The 15,894-nt window shown below is 44.4% G+C and overlaps 1 protein-coding gene across 6 annotated transcripts in view; it reads right to left on the bottom strand.

Moving 5' to 3' along the window:
- TNRC6B (trinucleotide repeat containing adaptor 6B) overlaps positions 1-15,894 on the bottom strand; it is a 220,184-nt gene that overhangs the window by 115,705 nt on the left and 88,585 nt on the right. Inside the window, exon 1 of one of the 6 annotated variants that reach the window (XM_051962082.1) lies at positions 11,235-11,371. The exons of the other annotated variants lie outside the window; for them this stretch is intronic. The gene's annotated coding sequence lies outside the window, so the exon portion shown is untranslated. Of the gene's footprint in view, positions 1-11,234; positions 11,372-15,894 lie in introns of those variants that run through there. 6 annotated transcript variants of the gene reach the window in all.

Genomic DNA, 15,894 nt, shown 5'->3' with positions numbered 1-15,894 from the left:
AAGCCTATTTTCACATACCTCCAAAATGACCTTTTTCATGTTTAACATTTTCAAAGGGGAATTATGAAATGTTTGTGGCACAAACACTAATGGACAATGAACGACACAGATTAGAGAAGTGGCCATTCATGTCTGAAAATGGAGGATGCATTTTATACTATTAGGCCTTCACCTGCTAGGTGGGAAGAACTGATCCCTTCATTGACTGAGATTCTCATGTCTTTCTGTTAGCTGAGGTATCCAACTCCCAGAAGCCCTAATTCTGAATGCATCCCAAAACAGATTAAAATATAATTGGGAAATATTTGACAAATAAATTTTAGAAAACACAATATACTCGATGTAATATGAATTTGTGACAATTGGTGCCTATAGGAAAGTATTCTGATTTCAGTGCGACACTGTTGCTGTAGTCACGATACAATTTTTCCCCGTGGTTTTGCACACTTCCCTCTGCCCCATACAAGTGTTCCAGGGTTACTCTGGATCCATCTTTTGTTACTTATTACAGCACAAAAATATATCATTGCATAATTAATTAATATCAGGCCATTCTCCAAATGAGAGGCAACCACTCTGCTTCCAGTTTTTTGCTACAAGAATTTCTATTATATTTTTGCCCATATAGGTCCTTTTCCTGTGTTTCAAAATTCTTTGGGACACACACTCGGTGGTCCTGATGTATCTTCTAGTTCTGCAAGAATCAGTTACAGTATTTTTCAGCAGAAAAGATAGGACAAAGCAATACTTAGATTCATTCCCTGCTTTATGCTTTATCTCTTAATGATAACAGAGAAAAATCACCATGCCCGAGTTAAGAGTCACAGCCCAACAACGACACTTCCTTAAAACAAAACACAAAACAAAAACAGAAAGACATATCGAAAACTACCACTGGCTACAGGCTATATTCAAATCTCAGACACATGACAGATTTGAGGAAATCACAACCACTGAGGGAGGAGGATATATTCTTCCAACCTTAAAACAGAAACTTTCAGGATGACTCAAAGGCACCCAAATACACCTGTGATTTCCTCAATGCAAAGTGTCTAACCTGTTGCTGTCTGCCCACCAGTGTGGCAGGCGGAACCCAGCCGGCCCCACGAGCACATTGGCTGTCCACTCATCATTCCTCAATTTTCTCATGTGAGCCAAGCCACCTTTTCAAACCACATATTTCCTTCACTCCAAATCTTTGAAGTTCTGCATTTGGTATATGATGCAGCTTGGTTACACCCATCATTGCCTCTCCAACGCTCTGATCTTCATTTTTATTTCTTGGGATATTGGACGATCCCACGACTTGTGGTCATATTACACTGGCAGGGTACTGGTACTAAGAAAATATGCCTGTGTTTCTTGGAAAACGATGTCTTACTCATGGTGGAAAATGCTATCCACATCCAGAGAAAGAACTATGGAGTCTCAATGCAGATTGAAGCAGACTATTTTCACTTTTTTTTTGTTTCTCCTTTCTTGTGGTTTCCCCCTTTTACTCTGATTTGTCCTTGATAGCATGACTAATATGGAAAGATGATTGTACATGTATAACCGATATCAGATTGCTTGCTGTCTTTGGGGAAGGGGAGAAAAAAATGGAAATCAAAATCTTATAAAAATAAAAGTTGAAAACTCTCTTTACATGTAATTAGAAAAAAAAAACTTAAAAAAAAGAAAAAATGTCTTAACAAAATCATTCAAAATTCCTTGAAAGATTTAACAGAAAATTTTAATACTATTGTAAGACTCGTCAATATTATGCAAGACATAAAATGGTGAGGCATAGGCTTGCCAAAGGTATTCCACACCAATGTCACAGATAAAACACAGAATCCAAGTTGAAAAGGGATTCTGTATGAATAGTGAGAGGCTCTAAAAAGCTTTAAAAAAAAGATGACGCATCACTGCAAGAACCTGGCAAAGTGCCACATAAGAGATGTTAACACTTAAGAATTTAGTCTAATCACCTACACGAAAAACCAAGTGGATGAAGAATGCTCAGTGACCGGATGACATCATGCCCCTTGGAGCCAGTACAAAAGAGTCAGGTACCTAGGCTCTGGGTCATGTGACCAACTAGATGAAGGACTAAACATTTCTGGGATCCCCAGGACTTCTCAAACTTTACAAAAGAGAAATTATATACCAAAGATAAAGCAACTTCAGCTATCCCCGTGGTCTAAGACAAAGCTTCTTAAACTGTGGTTCCTGACCCCATTATGATTTATTACCGGTCAATGTTTGACTATACACCAATTTTAACTATCTATATACCCAGGGTCTGATAAAAATCTCTCAGGTGAAAAGGGATCACAAGTAGAAAAAGTTTTAAGGAGCTCTGCTCTAGGACATCCAGAATTCAAAAATAAAACAGATAACCCCATCCTCCACAAACACACACTTGTACTAGTTGACCACAGATCAAACACAGGGGAGAGGTCTGCATAAAAACTGAACTCTCTGCCCCTCCTTTATCCAGTGCTGGGAAAACCCCAGTTTGAGGCTGAGAGAGATGAGTGGCCACAGCATTTGGGAAGATGAGTCTGCTGGGATGTGAGGTGGACCTTCAGGATACGTAAAGACAAACCAAGGATTATAAATCTCCAAAAGAACATGATGATGCAAAACCTAAACATAATTTAAAAAATAATAACTACTGCCAAAAACTTCTAAACCTGGAAAATGAAATATCAGGTGAAAAAATTCATAGATCACTTCTACAAATGAATGAGCTGGACCCAGAATTAAAGAGGCAATCAATTGAATTTCCTTTGAGAAACAAAAACCTTTTAATTAAAAATTAATTTTATAACACAACAGCAGCAGCAGCTAATATTTCTACAGCACTTTAAGGTTTCTGAAGCACTTTGCAGATACCACTTCCTTTAATTCTCCCAACAATCCTGGGAGATGGAATGTTATTATTATCCTCTTTTTGCAGAGAGGGAAACAGAGTCACAGATTAAATAACTTGCTCAGGGTTACAAAGCTAGCAAATGTCTAAGGTTAGATTTAAACTCTAAACTAATTATAACTACTAGTTATTTATTCAAAAATTATTCACTGAGCATTTGCTATTCAAGAATATTCAGATAAGTAAACGAACCATCTATTTCAACTATCAAGAAACTTGTTAGGGAAGTAATACAAACAACCAACCCAAAGAATTTAAATAAATCAGTATGTGGATAAGAGGCAAAATGAATGAAAGCTGAACAGAAAAAGGAAAGGTTCCTGTAAAACAGAAGAGTTTTACCTACATAAGACAGGTCACAGACTGCTCTACAGGCAAACAAAAGGGAGAGGAAATCTAGAGAGGTGGGAAGGGGTGGACATAAACTGAGGAGATGAGGATGAGCAAGGGCAGTGGAGGCAATAGTTGTCTGGGGGCTGCAGTAGAGGATTCACATCAGGGATTCAAGGTAGGGCGAGTCAGGGCCTGGCAGACAAGGGAAGTCTCTGCTGGTCCTGTACAGAGCAAGCGTATCATCAAAGTGACTTTCAGCATAACCAAATTTGACCGAAATACCACCAAGAGTGCAATTAGATTGAATTCAATTAGACATTTATTAAGTACCAGTTCACTGCAGAGAAGGCTAACACAAAATCAGAAAAACATTCCCTGTCCTTAAGAAGACCCAAAAGAGGAGGGGATTAAGGAAAAGCTTCCAAAGGAGGGAATATCATAGCTGAGCCTTAAAAGATGCTGAGGAGGAGGAGCACACAAGAGATGGGAGGCAGTATGTGAGTGGGGGGGGGACTGAAAGCAGAGTTTAGAAACAGTGAGTGAGTGAATGTGGCTTAAACATGCTGCTGTGAAAGGGAAGAGTTTGAAACCAATCTGGAAAGATCAGGCTAGAACTCATCTGGATCTGCCTTTAAATGGCAGGGTGAAGGATCTTCGTTTTACCTTCAGGTAACAGGGAGGCGCCCATGAAGAGGCTGGTTCACAAAGGAGAGGCACAAGAAAGAGCCCCAAGAGTCCAGGCAAGAGACCACCGGGAATAAGTAGGAATGAGATTGTTATGAAGTCATTCCCCACACTCTGATGTGATGTGCCAGGCAGAAATGAGACGATCCAGACTCTCCGGGGCTTCAGTTGGGCCCTGGAGGGGAAGAGACGAGAAGTGGAGGGAGCCAAGAGACCATGAGCCTTGGTCAGCGAGGTAGTAGTGGCTAAACTCACTGTTTCCCTTCTCCATTGTCCAAGTGCCCGCCCGAGGATTGCATAATGCTGCCTCTTCCCTTTCCAGGATCAGGTTTGTTTCTTCATCTCTGTGGAGAAGGCAGCCTGCAATCTGCCTCCTGGGTCCTTCTGCTATTCTCCAGATATTTGGTACAAAACTAACTCCTCGTCAAATAAGGTTAATCTTTATGACTATTACTACATTGAAAATTAAATTTTATTTAAAATAACTTTTATCTCTCCTTTTCATATCACCTTCACTTATTTCCAAATATATCCCTGTCTAGCAAGATTTAGAACAAGGATTTTTAAAAAGAAAAAAGAAAAAGAAAGGCAGTTCAACAAAAGGTGACCTAATATATTAATCATGTCTAAGAGTGTATACAGTACTTCCTTCACTCCTGCTAAGAAGGGAATTTGTTGCATTTTCTCAGTTCTTTTCCTGGATTACCCAACCTTCAACTTCATTCTTTTTCTTTCCATTTCCATTGCATCTACCTGGTTTTGCTCATTTTACTCTAGACATCAATCATTTGCCCCTGAGTCTTTCTAAGGTTCTCTGTGAAGTCTTCACCATTATGATTACTTACAGCCCCACAATCACATTTCTGTCCCACCCCTCATTTGGTCATTGTCCATCGCTGGAGAGCTCCCTGATTTCCAGGGTTTTTTTGCTACCATGAAGAGGGATACCATGACAGTCAGCAGCTCATGGAGATGAGAGGTGTAGCTGGGGGGACTGGGGTGGTGGAGGGGAGTCCTGGTAAGGATGAAATGCCATGTCCTCCCCCAGAGCACACAGACCCAAGAAAGGTACGCGAGCACCATTAGCATTTCTCAGTGGGGCCCGTCAGGAGGCAGGCCATGACACTAGCTCTCAACAGCAGTGAGGCTGGCTGACTGCTCTCACCAGGGAAAGGCGAGGGATGATGACAAAATGGCTGCCAAAGGGACAGAGGCTACTAGGGAAGTAATTTTCCATCTGGTTCAGTTGCTCAAGTGCCAGAGGGAAGCCACGGCACTGCCGCCTTGCTCTCCCCCATGGCTTCAGCAGCCCACGAGTCGTTCCAGGGAAGGGGAATCCAGGATGCTGGAGCTCTGGCCTGTCTCTCCCTCTTCCCTATTATTTCAAACATCTGTCACCTACAGAGAATTCCAAATGTCTCAGAACTGAGAATCCAATGCTTTGGTTACATTTGGATTCAATTCCTATTTCCACAATCCCACAATATCTTCTGTCAGGAAAATCACTTCCAGAAGAACGAGCAAGAGGGCGTTTGGCCCAGCTGTGAAGTTCTTCCTGCTGCCGAGGTCCCATGACTGCAGGGCAGGAGGCGGCGAGGGGGCTGCATCTGAGCACCTACAAGCAACAGCACGCCCCTGGTTGGGGCGACAATTCCTGTGCTGTCTTTCAAAGCCATAGCAGCGGCCGCCAGGAATGCTCTGGGGGACACGACAGAATGATAGCTTTCCAAATCATTTGGGGTCAACTGTTCTGCAGCCGACCATCACGCGCAAAATGTCAAATTAGTGCCCAACGCAGTCAATCAACACGCACTCGACTCTCCCAAGTTCTGAAACCGGGTCCGCGCTGTCAGCAGATTTCAGATGCCAGCAGGCAGACAACCTGTCGCCTTTTGTAACTCAGTTTTATGGACAAGTCAGGAAAACTTTACCTCAAGTGCTAAGCTCCCAGGATAAAAACTCATTTTTTATGGCTGTCCAGTTCTATGGAGCTACCTTATTAGTCTTAACAATTGCATAACCTCCCATCTTTCACTACTTAATCCTCTCACCTTCATTCAGGCAAAGATTATCTAAGTTATTTTTATCACAGGTACACAGGAAATTTAAGGTTACCTATGCTACCAGATAAGGATTCCTTTGTTTCTTCCCGGCTTCTTTGAAGTAAGGGTGGAGCTAAGTGATAAAAACCCACAGGTATAGCCCGCATGGCTATATGACTGTTTGTCATAGAGACTGGAAAAAATCACACAGCTGCTGTCCATACAAAATAATGCCCGATACAAACTGCAAATTGAAATGCAGTGGAATGTCAGAAGTGGAAGTGTCCCATAAATAAAGATTCCTGAAAGGAATTCTCAATGGCCATTTTAATGGCGATTCCTGAATTGTCAGGGAGGCCCAACAGTGTCCAAGACACAGCAAGTTCTGTAACCATGGCAGACCCAGCTAATATTAGATTTTCTGTCTTCTCTACAAACGGGAGAGCTCGCCAATGAGAACTGTCAGATTTATGACCGAGCAAAGGGCATCGCACATATAAGTCCATCATATTCATGCTCACATCTACTATCTCAGTCAGTAGTCAAAGTGGACTTTTAATGCCAACTGTTTGAAATTAATTCTGGAAATCACTGACTAAAAAATAGACAAAAATTATCCAGGCTATTCACATGTCAGCATTTTGAAATCGAAAGTAATGAAAGAAAAGACAAGGTAGACAGCAGGAGAAACGGAGGAGAAGCATAGATCAGATTCTGAGCAATAATGGCCACAAGAGAACTTCCAAATGTCAATAAACTGGACCTGCTCGCTGGACATCCCCCCATCGCCAGCTAGCTACTTTACATATTGGCACACATAAACGCAAGGGAGGGCATGAAAATGGCCACGGTGGCTCCCGTCTCAGTCTTGCCCATCCGAGTCCTTCTCTGAGCATCATCAGAAACCTTCCTGAGAGCTCTGAGAAGCAGTCAGAGCCTGCTGCTGTCAGTGGAGAAAACCCAAGCTGGGGACAGCGCTGGAGTTCTCAAAGCTCAGTCTGCAGAGAAATGACGTTGGGTCAGAAGCAGACAAAGAGAAAGTGGCAGCGACTGCGTGGCTTTCTCTGTCTGTGTGTATGTGAGGGGACAAGGACAGGAAGCGGACCAGGAGGAGAAGAGAAGGGGAAAGCAGGATGGCGGCCGAGGAGATGGCCGCCAGCCGCCCCAGCCCTACCTGCTCCTAGGCTACCGCGCGCTCTTGCCGCACAGAGGAGGCTGGGCTTCCCCGGAGAGTCGGGAGGGACGTTTCTGCCGCACACCCGGCGTGCCAGGAAGTGAAGCAAGTGCTGGCAGGAGGAGCAGGAGCAGGCCTCATCCCACGAGACTGCCCAGAGGGTTGAGCCTGAGAACACACGGCAGAGAAGCTTGTTTCAGGCCCCCAGACAGCCCCGGGTCCCCAGGACGAGGGCAGCCACGGTGTCGGGGCCTACCTGGAAGGGGGGGAGCGACTCCCAGGGGAGGGCCTCGCCAATGGCTGACTTCCAATCCAGATGGGTGGCGGGAGGGACATGGATTGATGGGGTGAGAAAAGAGGGTCACACACTCAGAAGCGACCCTGGTGGGAGGGAATCCATGCAGGGGCTCAGGGGTGGGAGCACTTGTGCCATCGACCAGCCTGACTGGCTGTGACACAGCTGGGGGGGGCTTTGTGATGCACTGCAGGGTACTGACATTGCCTGGGAAGCACCAGGCCAGGCCTCAGCAAATGGGGTGCTTGGCCAAAAAGCGGTCCCCAGCTCCCTCTGCTCGGCAGGGTGAAGTCCAAAAGAGGGCTCCACTCTGACGACGGAGCCGAGCTTCTTGGGACCGGGCAGGGCGTCCCCAGGCCTGCCCCGAGAATGCCTTTATTAAAATCTCAGCCCGTGGAAGTGCTGACCACATCCAGGGAGAGCTCCGGAGACGGAATGCAGACCAGAGCATACGACTTTCACCTTTTTTGTTTAGCCCCTTTGTTTTTTCTTTCTCTTTTGCTCTGATTTTTCTTGTACAAAATGACAAGAACGAAATATGTTTAGAAGGAACATACGTGTTTAACCTATATCAGATTACTTGCTCTCTTAGGGAGGGAAGGAGACAAATTAGAACACAAAATCTCACAAAAATAAATGTTGGACACTTATCTTTATGTGTATTTGGAAAAATAAAATATTACTGAGGAAAATAAAAAAATAAAATAAAATCTCATTCTAACTAAAGTTAACTAACGCTCACCCCAAAGAGAACCGGGCTTTTTACATCTGACGGTAATGGCTCTACGACTGTCCCCTTCACAGAGGCTCAGCCAATGGAAGAGACGGAGCTGTTCTTTTCGGGATAAGAGAAACCAAGGCAGCTCCATCTCATGAGCCCTGTGCTCACTCGTGTGTAGACCCGTGTGAAGCACTGAGAGGCATACAAGCCTCCATGAAGAGAGCTGCACATTGCCCACCCACATCAGTGGCCGAAGACACAGTAAAGCAATCCTACAAAATACCCGGTCACACCTGTCTATGCTTTTCAAATCTGCAAATTCAAAGTTCAAAACCAAGGATGTCTATTTTTTCAGGAAGCCAGAAAAAATGTTTTTCCTTTTTAAAGAATTGTCTTTTCCTTGGACATAGATCATAATAGGGAACAAGAGGAAAGCAGGGAACAAAAAGAAACACAAATTCTGAAAGGCCAGAAGATGGCCAGGATGACAAGGACTGTGGCCCAGACTCTACCTCTCTCTAATTCTGACTTCCTGGAACTCTTACAGTTTGAGAATAGGCTTCTCAGCTGAGTCTGGTCACATAGTTTTTTAACCAATGACCAGATTTTCTGACCCATTAAAAGAAGTTAAATCAAACCTTCTAAAACAGGATCTGGAGCTTCCCTAACAGACTCCAGTAACACATTCATCCCAAAAGGAAAATCCTTTAGCCAACACAAGTCTTACATTATGACTCAGGCAACATTGTCAACAGAGTCTTTTTTTTTTTTTTTTTCCTTTTAATGTTATGACTCCAAATATTCTGGCTGGCTTCCAAAGTTGTTTCATACGTGATTACCTTGTACTTGTTCCTTCTGGATATTATCCCATTTCAATACGTGATGCAGGATGGTACAAGAGTCTCAGCCCTGTCACTAACCCAATTCTATAGCCTTGGGGTGTTCATTTTAGGCTGGACCTCAGTTTCCAATCTGTAAAACGAGAGGGTAGGATGGGACTAGATTACCCCTTAAGATCAGATTCAGCTGTAAAATTCTGATGCGGAATTCCAGTCTGTTCCAACAGTCCTACTGAAAACACTAGCCTGCAGAGAGCTAGATTTTCATCCCTCAATAACCAATCATTCAAATGATTAAAAGGACTGACCTTCATGGAACACTCTAGCACCGGCTTCCTCGTGCGAAAACAAGTCCCTCTTGGGTACTGAGATGGTACCCCGCCCACCAGAGGTAGTCCTACAACACCCTGCCTCAGACTGGACCCATTTCGTGAATGAGCCAGCGAATCACCACAACAGAGACTTACTGCTTAGTCTACAGCAGCAGAGACCAGAACCTTGCCGCAAGGCTGCTGGGGATCAGCACTGACTGGGATCCGCAGAGAGGAGCCTCAGCTGCTCACAATAGCCTCTTGCCCACCTCCACTTACTCCCTCTGCTCCTGCAGCCTCAGCGGCTCCTCATTCTGTTCTCAAGGGGAGCCAGGGGAGCAGAATTTGGAAAAGTCTGCAGGCTGATCCCTTTCAGGATGGAATTAAACTAGACAGGAGCATTCTGGTTTTCAGAGGCTATTTTACTACCGGCTTGGGGGCTTAATCTCATTTTATTGACAATCTACACTAAGATCTTCCCAGGCTAATCCATAATCACTTATCTATAACAGTGACTCCTACAAAGCCTCCGATAATTACAGATTACTCTCATCTGTGAAAAAGCTTTGGCTCAACTGGACAACTGGTTAGTTCTACCAACTACTTAAGAACAATAAAATTGTTTCTCAGAACGCATCAAGCTTTCTGCTAATTCAGACCGACCACAACTGGCACCCATTTAGCAAGTCTGTAACAAGTTTGTGCTTCCTTTGGAGTTAGTATTCTGCTAATCGGCCATGATGTCTGGGAGAGAAGCCTCCTGCCCCGTCCTTACCCAGGCCCCGCGGTCTCCGGGTCTGCACCCTGCTCCCCAGGGCTCATTACATCATGTGTCTCCGAGCACGGGAGCTTCCTGCAAACCATCTCCTGTGTGTGAGAGGGGGGCACTCGACAAAGCTGCTATCTCGGGCTAGACATGGTCAACAGCCACAGACCCTGGGAACACAGGAAGGGCGAGGCCCTGCTTCTCAGTGGGAGGGTGTGGTGGGCTTGGACAACACGAGCCAGTCTCTGAAGGCGGAGGCAGCCAAGTGGTCCCAGCACTGCACCTGGAGGTTGTTAGACTGGGATGAGCCCTACACTCCCCCGGCTTCAGTCTTCTCTGGGCAAAACGGGCCTCCTGCCCCGGCCTCACTCAGCCTCCCAGCAGACCGTCTGCTACCGGCCTAACAAGCCCAAAGAGCCGAGGTGGTCGCAGAGCCCTCCCTGAAGGAGCAGGGGTCAGCGCCAGTCACTCCTCTCTCGACGCCAGGTTAGCTCTGGGCCTGCCTTTCTGCCCGGCCTCCCCACCTCCAACTCAGCCTCACTCTGAGCCATTCTCCCATATCACTGCTCAGTCCCTAATATGGCTGGCTCCTGGTCACCTCCTCCCTCCCACATACCAGCCACCTGCCTTCCCTGCAGGTCTCTCAGCCTCTGGCCACTTCTCAAAAGCCCGGGCTACCCAGCAGACTCACGGGGGTCCTCTCAGCCTGCCCTGTTCCCCCCTTGACACCCAGGAGCTGTGTTTACAGGGGGCCAGCCTCCTCTCCCCCTCTCTCCCACACGTGCACGCCCACCGGTTCCTCGGCAAAACTGCTAGCTGCGGGCCCACCACCTGCCAGCTTTGGTTGGGATGACGGCTCCATTCACTTGGGAGCAGTGGGAGCCTTAGAGCAAAGCAGGCCAGGAAGCTCTGTCCTGGGTGAGAGGCGAGGCTGCTGGGGCCAAGGAACAGGAAGGATGTCACCAGGGCAGGCGCAGACAGAAGAGGGGGGCATGGGAGCGGCGATCTGTACAGTGGAGAGAACGGGGCACACACGAACACTCCAAGGTCTTCTGGGTAGGGAAGGGTGGGCCACACAACCTCCCCCAGGCGCCGGCTCTGACGCAGTCCTTCCTGCAGGGACGTCCTTCCTGGGGAGCTACTCCCACTTACCTGGGTTTCTACCTTCTGATGCAGCTGGAGGGAAGAGTGCACGGACAGCAGGGGAGCAGAGTCGGGAGCAGCCGAATTCAAATCCAGCCCAAGTCACTTAGCCACTCATGGGAGCTCTCTGAGCCAGTTTCCTATCTGTAAAATGGGACAACAATGCTATTGGGTGCCCAGGTGCTGCAGCAGAGCACAAGGCTGACTCTCACTACCTGGGGGAGCCCCAACTGTAATGGCAGCTCTCACGGTAGTCACAAGAACCCAAAGAGATGACGCAGATTACTTGGCCCAGGATCTAATATATAGCAGGAGCTTAATCAATGCTTATTCCTTTCCCTTCTCTATCTCACAGGTTAATTGTAAGGCTCACTAGAGATACCACTAGAAGCATCAAGGAGGATAATAGATCATGGATCTGGAAGGCCAGAGTTCAAATCCTACTTGTAACACCAACTATAAAGCTAGACAAGCCATGTAAGCTCCTCCAGGCTCAGTTTACTCATCTGCAAAATGGAAATAATAATCATACTACTTCCCTCCAAGGGCTGCTATGAGCACTGATCTTCAGGTATTCCATATGAATAAGTTCCAGGTGAGTCTCCAAGAGCCATAAATCTGCAGAGGTATCCTCCCATGGCTGGAATCCAATGCTGCACTTTGATATCCCGCAGAGTTCTTTTTCCGCTGCAGTTCAGGGCCCAGGGCCCACCTCCTGTGTGCCTGAGTCCTCCCCTAATTTCCAGAACGGACAGTGATCTTTCCCCCTTCACACCTGCATCTCATGTGGATCTCTCTGGTTCTCCCTACCACCCCCCTCCTGATCCCCTGCCTTCCCAGGAGACTGAGCACTTTGGAGGGCAAGAACAGTCATTTTAAATCTCTACATGCCCAGCCTCTGGCTCAGCGCTTTATAAGACAGTTGGTGCTCAATGAATCTTTGGTGCAGTCACCTACACACCAATTATGAAGCAAGATTTCTACAGATCCATGGTCGGTCATTTCATAATGATGAGAAATGATCCTCATGAATTAGGATTTTCTGAAATTTGGAAGTGGAAAGCAATGAGCAAAATAAATGAATTTTTTTTTAGGACCAAGATAAATCTACTTTTCATTGATCAAAGATAAACTTGCTTTTAATCGATTAAAACAAAGATCAAATTAATCCTTTAAAAAGTGACATTAACAGTATGGAGTCTTCCAAATGATCATGAAGACAGGACAGAGATTATTTTTAAAGTATACACAGAGTGTGGGGCCAAGATAGTGAAGGTGCAGGGAGCACCCCTCCAAAAAATCTAGAAAATACACCAGACCAAACTCTGATGGGGAAGTTGGAATGAATCATTTTTCTGTCAAGGGAACAGAGCCCAGCCAGGAGCACGCCAGCCCAGAGAAAACTCGTGCCAAAGGCAGAGTCCCCCAGACTTTGCCACCTGTTGTCCTGGGTCACAGATTCAGGGCACAAGGTATGACACAATTCAGAAATAAGTAGCATCTATGTGTCCCAAAGGCAGGAGCACAGCAGAGTCTCAGTTCCAGCTTGTAGCCCAGTCTGAAACCTGCAAAAGAATAACCTAAGCAGGAACTCCAGGCCAAAGCAAAGCCTCTAGTTCTGTGATTCTGAAGCAGCAGGGCTTCCCAGATGGCTGAAAGGGGCTAGGATGACCGCTGCTTAAACACAAACTCAGATCCATAATTTGCAGGGCTCAGAAAAGGAAGACAACAAACAGTCTTTACCAGATCAGACCACTGTGAGAGCACAGAAAGCTTGCAGGTCCCTAGTCAGAGCTGTCCTTGAGATCATGGAACAACATAACATTCAATACTCCAAGAAAGAGAAAGAATCCATCTTGAGAAAACCCCCAAATGAAAAACTTCCAGAAACATGCCTGCCAAAACCCAGAGCTTCTAGGTCAAAGGGGAAAAAAAATACTGCAAGCAGGCAGAAAAAAAGAATTCAAATATTAGGACTTCAATTCAAGTATCTATCACCAATGATTGAGCAGCCACCACTATAAAAGATGGGAGAACTTAGAATATATTCCAGAAAGCAAAAGTGAATCTTATTGAAAAGGGAAATAGGAAGGAAAAGGGAGAGAAAGGAAAATTGTTGACAAGGTAGATTATGGGAGGGATTACTCTTTAAGCAAAACAGAACAAAATAAAAAAGTATTTTTAGTTCTTTTGGAGGCAGCAAAGAATGAAAATCTGAGGGGGTAACTATAAACTCTAAAATGGATAAACAAGTTATGGTATACAGATGTGATGGAATAATATCAGGCTGTAAGAAATTATGAAGGGGATAATCATTTCAGAGAAATGTGGGAAGATTTATAAAGTCATGCACAGTAAAATGATCAGAAACAGAACAATGCATACAGTGACAACAACATGATAAAGAATTCTGAAAGAATTAGAAACTTTGATTAGTGGAATTACCAAAATGGTTAGCAAGATGTAAGACGAATATTTCCAGAATAAAATTAGATGCAAATAAACAAAAAAATATTTTTTCCTAAAATTTCCTCTCTCTTATGGAATTGCAAAAGTATATAAGGATTCATTCAGTATTGGGAAAGGGCGATTCCACAGTTTCACTGAAGAAGCTAAAATAATGCTTGGTAAACCACAGAGAACAACTCTGAATGTTTTGCTTACAGAAGTTCATACCCATCTCTCTCACATCTGCATCCCAACAACATGATGTTCCACAGGCACTTGCTACTCCATGTCTTCAAAATAGAACTGATCTTCCTGGCCCCAAACATCACACCTCGTCAGATCATGATCTTTCCAATCACTCAACGTTTTCAGCTTCAGAGTCATCCCTAATTCTTCATTCTACTACCCACCTACCCACTCACCTCCTGTAGCATCTCCTTACGCTACCCTAACCTTGTAGCTCCCCTTAGAGCTACTCTTAATACCTGTCCATCAATGGCAGGGCTAGGCCACACTTACCCGTCTTCGGGCACTAACCTAGATCCCATGGAGACAGACCACCAGGAGATAGGGGTGAAGCGAAAGAGAACTTTATTCTTAGGTATACTCTACTGAGGATCTGGGGGAAGGGGGAGGTCCTCTGGGAACCTGGCATAATGGGATTGGCCCAAGAAGAGGGAGGGAGATGTGTTAGGCTTTGAAAGCACTAAGGAGGGAGGTGTGGTACCTGGGGTCAGACAGTGCCTCCTGGGGCTATGCCCCATCTCCACGAAGGATTGGCCTGCACCTCGGTCCTCCCACATGCCTTGAACTGCATTCTTTGCTTCTAGAGGCTTTTTAACCCTTACAACCTCCCAAAATACTCCATCATTCTCAACAATTCTACTTCCATCCACACCAATTTCTGATTCTCTGTATTTTTAGAAGTATCGGCTCAGTTTAAGGCCTCATCACCTCTTACAGTGACTGCTACAACAACAAATATGATCTGTATAGAGAGTCCATTCTCACAACAATCCATCGTCCAGACTGCTACTAAAATGACCTTTTCTTTTAGAATGTAGTGGTTTATTTTTTAATTAATAAAAACCTATTTCCTATCCCTTTCACTTCCCTCCTTAAAAAACAACAACAAAAACAAGCAAAACAAATTCCCACAATTTCAGAGTTGTTTTTGCAATGCTTTTATTATATAAGTTGTTCTGGTTCTGCTTGCCTCACTTTTTTTTTTTTATTAAATTTTATTCTTCTAATGAACAAAAACTGACACACTCGCTCTCCCACTTATCCCCACCATTAGAAAAAATAAGAAAAAGTCAGGAAAAGTAGATAGGAGTCCAACTGTTAGGGGTCTTAAATGCCTGAATGAATACTTTTTATTTTATCCCAGCACCAATATGCAGCTACAATAAAACTTTTGAACAGGAGGAAAAGGAAAAAAATGATAAAACTCTTATCATGAATAAATAAAGCAAATTTCTACATTGATCTTGTTCAAAATATGTATGTCTGATACATGTTTTATCCCTAGTCCTTTAGAATCATGGCTGGTCATTTTGTTGATCATGATTCCTAAGGCTTTCAAAATTGTCTTTATGTTGTTATGTACAAATTGCTCTCCTGGTTCTGCCCACTTCACTCTGTATCAGTTCGTATAGGTTTTATCATGTTTCTCTGAAACTATCCCTTTCATCCTTTCTTATAATACAACAGTATTCCATTACATGCCTATTTCATAATATATTCAGTCGTTCCTCAAATGATGGGCACTCCTTTAGTTTTCAGGTTTTTTTTACCAACACAAAAATTATTTTTTGGTACATATGAATTCTTTTCTTTTATCCTCTGATCTCTTTGCTGGGCCAAAGTTTAGTGACTTTTTGAGTAAAGTTCCAAATTGCTTTCCAGAATTACTGTATGATTCACAAACTCCATCAACAATGCACTAATGTGAACTCATCCATAATATGGAAGTAGATAGAAGAATGGATTAGAAACCAGAATCCAACAATATATTATTTACAAGAGTAAGTTTCTTGAAACAGAGACACACAGACACATACAGAGAGCAAAAATAAGAGCCTGAAGCAGAATCTATTATTGCTTCAGCAGACATAAAAAGGCAAGGATAGAAATCATGATCTTAGACAAAGCAAAATCAAAACCAAACTTAATTAAAAGAGAAGTACAGGGAAATAACATCTTGTCACAAGGTACCAGA

This window comes from Antechinus flavipes, chromosome 5 (genome assembly GCF_016432865.1).
Source record: "Antechinus flavipes isolate AdamAnt ecotype Samford, QLD, Australia chromosome 5, AdamAnt_v2, whole genome shotgun sequence".
Taxonomy (NCBI): Eukaryota; Metazoa; Chordata; class Mammalia; order Dasyuromorphia; family Dasyuridae; genus Antechinus; species Antechinus flavipes.
Note: the sequence above shows the minus strand (reverse complement) of the source record. Positions and strands in the feature narration are given on the sequence as shown.